We start from the raw sequence: 5,807 nt of genomic DNA on the forward strand, positions 1-5,807 counted from the left end.
CGTCCCGCCCCGGCGGCCCGGAGATGGGTGAAGCCGTGAGGTGGTCCCGCAGCAGCGCTGCTCGCCCCGTTCTCGGTGGCTGTGCGCAGTGAGGAGGCTGGCTGGCTGGCTTGCTGCTTGCTTGCCTCCTCGCTCGCTCGCTTCCCTCCCTGCCTGCCTGCCTCCCAGCTTCCCTGCCCCGGCCACTCCAGGCCGCTCCCCCGCCCTCCCGGCGCGCTGCACCATGGGATGCGCGCTGCCCTCTCCCTCCTTCGCTCCCCGCACTAACATGGCTGCGGGGGAGGAGGGAGGGGGTCAGGCTGCCGCCCCTCGCACCGAGGAGGTGGGAGCTCCCGCCCCGCCTGCGCAGGCGCCTCAGGTGGCGGAGCCGTCGGCCGCTGCCTCCGGTGCTGTCAGCGGGCGCGGTTCCGTTCGCCCTTACAGGATCCATTCTCGCTCCTTTCCCCGATGCGCGATCCCTTTGGGCTGAGGGAAAGAGAGGCGAGCTCGTGAAGCTTAACCCCTCGTCCTCCTCTCTGTGTCTCAGAGGCAGCTCTCCACGCTTGAGCTCGTTTTCTCTGTGTCTCGCTGCAAAAGAATAGCAATAGAAGCGTTGGAGGGACTGGAAACAATACATATGAGGAGCAGCTGGTGGAATTAGGGTTGTTTACGCTGGAGACCTCGTTGCTCTCTACACTGAAAAGAGGTTGCAGCCAGGGGGGTATCATACAGTCAGTAAGGTTGGCAAAGACCATGAAGATACCTAGTCCAGCCATTGACCTATCACCACCATGCCCACTAACCGTGGCACTCAGTGCCACATCTGTGTGTTTCTTGAACACCTCCAGTGTTGATGAGTCCAGCACCACCTGTTCCAATGCATTGCCACTCTTCCTGGGAGCTTTGTGAGACAGTTTCCGTGTGTCCTATCACTTGCCACCTGAGAAAAGATAATGACGATATGTAATGGCCTTAAGTTGCCCCAGGGGAGGTTCAGGTTAGCCATTAGGAAAAAATTCTTCTCAGAAAGAGTGATAATGCATTGGAACAGGTAGTGGTGGAGTTACCAACCCTGGAGGTGTCCAAGAATCATGTAGATGTGGCACTGAGGGACTTGGTTTAGTGGGTATTGTGGTAATGAGTTGACTTTTTGACTTCATCTTATAAGTCTTTTCCAACTGTAATGATTCTACGACTGGGACAGGCTGCCCAGAGAAGTGGTGCAGTCACCATCCCTGAGGGTATAGAAGAGATATGTAGATGTGGGACTGAGGGACATGGTTTAGTGGTGGACTTGGTAGAATCGTAGAATATCCCAATTTGGAAAGGACCCATAAGGATCACATAATCATAGAATAATCTGAGTTGAAAGGGACCCACATGGATCATTGAGTCCAACTCCTGACTCTGCATAGGACCACCCAAAAATCAGACCATGTCTGAGTGTGTTGTCCATATGCTACTTCAACTCAAGCAAGCTCAGTGCTGTGACTACTGTTCCAGTGTCCGACCACCCTCTTGGTGAAGAACCTTTTCCTGATACCCAACCTGAACCTCCCTGGTAGTGTTAATTAATTAATGGTTGGACATGATGATCTTGAAGTATTTTCCAATCTAAATGATTTTATGATTGCAAATAAGCATACCAGTTGCAGGGAGATGTGAAAGTAGCTTCAGACGAGCTTGCTCTGGGGTCTCTGGCCTCACTTCTTTTCCATGGTGGCACTTGTTGTCTCGACTGTTCTCTTATTTCAAGACTGGGTATGTTCTCTTTCAAGAAAATACTTACACATGACTACATGTTCACATGCTTGTCAGTCACTGAGTGTATTTAACATCTGAAGTCTGAAGCAGTCATTTTAAAAGCCCCTATTACTCTGCTCCTACCTTTAGTGGCATTTGAGTTCCATTTTTGCATTTCTCCTTGTCCTCGGCAGCCCTGGCTTGAGCAGATCCCAGATCCTCTGTTCTATGATTCTATAAAATATCCGAAGCCAATCAATCAGGTAAGTTCTGGACAGGATACAGATGCATCAAGTGCCATATAAAAGCAAATAGAAAATATCTTTTAATCACAGGTGTAACATTGCTGTGTCTACCTTATGTAAAAGAACTGGGCTATTAGAATAGTTACTAAAAAAATAAAAATAAAAATAAACAAAAAGGTAGGAAGCTTCATTATAGTTTGCCATGTATTGTCTTTCCTTCTTATTGAATGATGGAGTAATAGCTTTAAAAAGACTCATTGACTTCCTTAGCCCAGAAGGTTTGTACATGTCTCTGTCAGGCTCCTGGGAGCTCCTTCCCCAGCAGACTTGCAGGCTAGACCAGACAGCAAATACACTCTTCCAACTGAAGCTGGATCGCTGTGCAGAAATAGAGGAAGGAAGGAAGAAGGATTTCAGTTATTTTATAATTATTGGTCTGAGGATCACTATTGATGCTCCTGCCAGAAAAGGTAGAAAAGTGCTAATTAAAATTACTGATGACAGAATGTTGGGAGGCTTTCAATAAGGAGGATGTTCGCAGTAACACGCAGGCAAAAATAGAATACTCTTGAGGACTGGGATAGAGAAAAATGGGAGGAAATACATGAGTAAAAACAGGACTATGTTTTCTGTGTAATATGAAGGGAAGGGAGGACTATGTTTTCTGTGTAATATGAAGGGAAGGGAGGAGAGGTGCAATACTGGAAACAGAAAATGGAGCTTTATGCATTTTTATGATATGGTGATAGGGAATTACGCTAAATGACTTGTCCAAGGATTTGACCCCAAACACTCATTGTTTCTCCTTTGTCTCAGCCTTTGTCCAAAGATGTCAAAGTGCTCCAGCCTCTGAACAAACTTAGGAAGATGTGAAGAAGACGTTGTGGAAAGCTGAGACAGTATTTGAGTTCCCCCATTCACTCATTTACTGAGTGAACAGGTCTGAAAGCATTTAGCTCCTCTCCAGGGCTGTGTCCTTGGGTAAGATAGTACCAATAACTATTTTATATGAAACATAGTATATCCTATTCTTTTGATAAACACACATTTAATAAATACTCTTGTTTCAGATACCTTTCTAAATCTATTTGCTCTAATAAATATTGACTTAAAGCTTTATAATGACTTATAACTTTCTCTCCTGCAGATTCTCTGGGAAGCATCAGTGTACCAGTTCTCCAAGTTTTACAGACAACAAAGCTACTAAGAGATATATGGCTGATTTACAGAGGAGACAGAGTAAAGCCAGAGCAATCTCAGAACAGAGAGCCTAATCCTTCTGTTTCTGCTGAATGTTTTAATAGTTACACTTTTTCACATGGAAAAGAAGTATGCTCTCTGAAGTCGTTGGGAGTTTTCCCATTGGTTTAAATAAGATGAAGGCAAGCCTGAAATAATACATCAAATTGATGTTTTCTACCAATTCCTGAAAAGTCTTAGTTTCAAGTGCTCTTGAGATTTTTTTTGGTGCTGGTTTCTTGTTGCTTTTTTTCACCAGCAAAAAACTTATGAGAACAGAAGCCTTCAGCAGCATGCTTACTTTGATAAAACACTTGCTGGGAAATTTTGCTCACATTACAGAATGCAATTGTTAGTCAAATGTAGATAAGTTCCGTAAAAGCTGATGATTGAAACTCTCAACTGGGAGAGGGGAGCTGTGTTCAAATGTATATCTGATGACAGGTTATGTAGTTATCCAGACTAAAAACGTAAGCAAAGATTCATGAACACAAGTACAGTGATAGTCACTGTTTCTGTATGGACCATAAAGCATCAGCAGTCTGAGATCTCTGCTCTGTTTTTCCCCCTCTTAACTCCAGTTTCTCATTCAAACTCACTGCCTTTGAGAAAGACAAGCACTTCAGAATTCATCAGTTCTATCTACCAAAAAAACAGTGAATTGCTCTCTGTATCTATTCTTCTCGATTGACTATTGGAAAGCCTGAGTAATTAGTCTAAATCTTTACAGAGGTAACCTTTTATGAGATGTGACTCGCACCCCGGTTTTCTAAGATTCTTGTTTTCTTCTAATTCTTGACTTTTTTACAGAAAAGCAAATAGTTTTCTTCCCAGCTCTGTCTTCACGGAGGTTATTGGTAGGTGGAAATGAGGCTATCCCTTTTTAAGTCATTATTGAACAAATAATATTGAGGTAAGGCATTCTGTTGAATACTAGTGCTATTTGTCTAGCCTACACCATTATCTCATTCAATTTACAGCAGTTATTAAACCTGTGCTGCATTGGTATAAACAAAAAGGTAAATAAAAAAAAAGAGGAAGCTTCATTATAGTTTGCCATGTATTGTCTTTCCTTTTATTGAATGATGGAGTAATAGCTTTAAAAAGACCCAGTTCTTTCTGGTGTTTTGGAGCACAGCTGCAGTCAGGCTTTTCTGCAGGATGGTAAATATTCATTAAAACAACCGAAGTGATCAGGCATACAAGAGACAGGTAGCTCTGAATTGCAGGACTACTTCAAGCTGTGACAGTGAAATGCAGGGGGATTTAGAAAAAAAAGAGGAGAAAATGGCAAGATGTTAAATATTTCATAAAATACACAGTAACATTCTTCATCATAAGAGGAAAAAGTGCTTTTTAAAATCACCTGAATCAAGCGTAGATTAAGAAGTCTTCAACAATGTTCACAGGGAGTCTACACAATACTCTGATGAATGAAAAGTAGGTAGTAGGCACCTATTTTATAAGGTAGCTATAGGTAAAACAAGAATGCCCATCTTACTAGAGGTACAATTGCTGCAAATCCAGTGCTGCAGTTTTTTCTTCATGTGGGATTTTTCATTTTTAAAAATAGAGACAACAGCATGGAATAGCTTGAGGGATCAGGTTCTCGGAGGATCATGGCTCCATCAGATGAGGGGTGGCCAGCAGAGACAGGGAGGTGATTGTCCCCCTCTACTCTGCTCTTGTGAGGCCCCATCTGCAGTACTGTGTCCAGGTCTGGAGCCCCCAGTACAAGAAAGACAGGGAGCTGTTGGAGAGGGTCCAGAGGAGAACCACAGAGATGATCAGGGAGCACCTCCCCTATGAAGACAGGCTGAGGGAGCTGGGCTTGTTCAGCCTGGAGAAAAGAAGGCTGCGGGGTGACCTCATTGCAGCTCTTCAGTACCTAAAGGGAGCCTACAAACAGGAGGGAATCAACTCTTTGAAAGGGTAGATAACTGCAGGACAAGGGGAAATGGTTTTAAGTTGAGAGAGGGAAGTTGGATGTCAGGGGGAAGTTCTTTACAGAGAGAGTAATGAGGTGCTGGAACAGGCTGCCCAGAGAGGTTGTGGATGCCCCATCCCTAGAGGTGTTCAAGGCCAGGTTGAATGGGGCCCTGGGCAGCCTGGTCTAGTATTAAATGGGGAGGTTGGTGGCCCTGCATGTGGTGGGAGGGTTGAAGCTTCATGATCCTTGAGGTCCCTTCCAACCCAAGTCATTCTATGATTCTGTGATTGATTCTATGGTCAGGTCCTACACTTAAGAGTGAATCATTTCTCACAGGTGAAAGATGAGCATTGCAGGAATTAGGGGCACAGTAGTATGTGCAGCCTCATGGTTTGAACAATGTAAGGGAACAAAATATTAAGCATGTTAAAATGCACATCTTCATATTCTCTCTGAGTTTAAAAAAAAAAAGAGCCTAACGGTTATATTAGCATTTTTGTATAGCCTCTAGAGCAGAGGATAAATGGAAAGGCACCAAATGGAAATCTTTATGATTTATGGAGAGAGGAGAGGAGAGGAGAGGAGAGGAGAGGAGAGGAGAGGAGAGGAGAGGAGAGGAGAGGAGAGAGAGAGAGGAGAGGAGAGGAGAGAGAGAGAGAGAGAGAGAGAGA

General features: G+C 44.1%; 1 long non-coding RNA gene across 2 annotated transcripts; it reads left to right on the forward strand.

The window, feature by feature from the left end:
* The first annotated feature begins 1,055 nt into the window (after nt 1–1,055).
* On the forward strand, nt 1,056–3,229 carry LOC109366908. 2 transcript variants are annotated; one of them, XR_002113607.1, is made up of 3 exons: nt 1,056–1,985; nt 2,784–2,948; nt 3,115–3,229. It is a non-coding gene; the product is annotated as an uncharacterized LOC109366908 (long non-coding RNA). The 2 variants fall into 2 exon arrangements; XR_002113604.1 differs by having other exon boundaries at nt 1,056–2,948.
* Nucleotides 3,230–5,807: the final 2,578 nt, after the last annotated feature.

The sequence above is a fragment of the Meleagris gallopavo genome, chromosome 3 (genome assembly GCF_000146605.3).
Source record: "Meleagris gallopavo isolate NT-WF06-2002-E0010 breed Aviagen turkey brand Nicholas breeding stock chromosome 3, Turkey_5.1, whole genome shotgun sequence".
NCBI classification, from domain to species: Eukaryota; Metazoa; Chordata; class Aves; order Galliformes; family Phasianidae; genus Meleagris; species Meleagris gallopavo.